This window comes from Limulus polyphemus, unplaced genomic scaffold (assembly GCF_000517525.1).
Source record: "Limulus polyphemus unplaced genomic scaffold, Limulus_polyphemus-2.1.2 Scaffold9808, whole genome shotgun sequence".
Lineage (NCBI taxonomy): Eukaryota > Metazoa > Arthropoda > Merostomata > Xiphosura > Limulidae > Limulus > Limulus polyphemus.
The window spans coordinates 17,660-19,553 of record NW_013675418.1 but is presented as its reverse complement, the minus strand read 5'-3'; positions in this window follow the sequence as shown (position 1 = coordinate 19,553).

Here is a 1,894-nt window from a genome sequence, read left to right as displayed (position 1 = left end):
TAGAAAGGGGTGGCGTGATACTAGTCACGTGACCTCGCTGACGCAACAGTATAATGAATATGTCAGGATATATTAACTAGATGACACAGAATTTTCTGGGTTGTAGGGGTCTTTGTTTTTATTTGTTATTAGGAAGAATAATTTTTATTGGATGTGAAATGTTTCTAATTTTTTGAAAGTGTTTATACATTATTCGAAATTCTTATTTGTATTTTTAAAGCAGTGAATTTAAGTAATTTCATTGGTGCTGTTTCTAATTTTCGTTTACTTTAAAAAAAAAAAAACTTCTCGTATAAGTGCAGTTTACTTTTGGAGATACTGACAAGGCAACTTGAAATATTCAAAGGTGTCTTATTAATTATCAGCAGTTCAACCCTTAAATAAAAGCTCCAATGTTTTATTTTCCGTTGTAAAGGAGGATTGAACCTCTAGTAGTGCTGGTGTGTATTTGTGATTATGAAAATGCATTAGCATGTTTTTCATGTATGAACATTTAAACTTTTCACACCTCAAAGGCCAGATATGAGTTTCAAAATAAAAGCAAAAAAAAAAGTTCATTGTAATAAGCATGAGTTTTCAAGAGAGGGCACTCATTAAAACTATATTAGGTTTTCAGGCCGATTTTTACCATAGTCAGTTTGTTGTAAATTGCTCCCATATTAGTACTTTCTCTCAACTGTTCGACAGTGTTTATAATAATTTGCAGTTTTAATATAATGTTTCCACATGACATATATTTAAAGAATAGCTTACTCTGTTTAATTCACATATATATTTATATATAATTTTTAGTTTTAAGATAATTCTTTGTGTGTATCATGGATATTGTCCTGACCATGCTATATTTTATGTTTTATTCTGATCGTATTGATATACATTTTTTTATATCTTTGGTTTTGCTTACTTTTTATTAAAAAAAATTACGTTTAAAGAAGTTACTTCATTTTTTATCACGTTTTATGGATTCTTTGATGATAGCCCTTCAGGTAAGATGTCACAGGGACGGCAAGTGTTACCATTCTGGTGTTGCGAACAACACCATGCAAGAGTTTGTTTATTTTTCTGTAACTTTGTTCTTCTGATACTTTTCAAAGACAACTGTCACCCGTTAAAATATATGTTTAATGATTACTGTAAATACAACACTACCGGCTCTATACTGCCTCAATGGGCCCAGGCTAAAAATGCGGACTACGAAAGGAGATGTATATTTAAACCAAGAGATCAGTGGAGAAGAAGGGACCAACTTGATATTAGATGCAGGCAAGTAGAATGAAGAGGGAAAATCTACAAAATCCCTCTTTTAGCACCAAATAAAAATTCTAAACATTTTAGGCATTCCCTTTTGTGTTATACAACGCACATGCCATTCTTCAAAGGCTAATGAAACTCACTTTAAGGATCCTGCAGTGAAAGATCGTTCTTGGTAATACTGAGTAAGGATTGAAATGAATGTTTTGTAATGTAATGTTAGTAATGAAAAAGTCTTTACGAATTTTTCAAAAGATATTCTATATGTGAAACAGTGGCATTGATCCATTAACTTGAAAGAGAAGAGACGTTTTTTCTTCCCTTTTTTTTTTTTAGGATTTGCTTCCCATACTGATGGCAACATTATTATTGTTACGTCTCCGTTCGTTAGTTAATTTTCCGTAAAAATTATTTTCGAAGAAACTTTACCGATAGAAGTCCTTTCTTAAATAAAACTGGTTTACTATTTCTGAATATAGCTTTGCGATACACTTAATTTCAACAGTCGCGCTATAACAAACGCTATAATTCTCAACGAACGTCCCACGCGCCCGACCCAACAATACCCAGTTCAATTACACACACTCCTTCCGTCACGTTTTGACCGTCTTATATATACAAGACTAACACATATCTAGTAAAC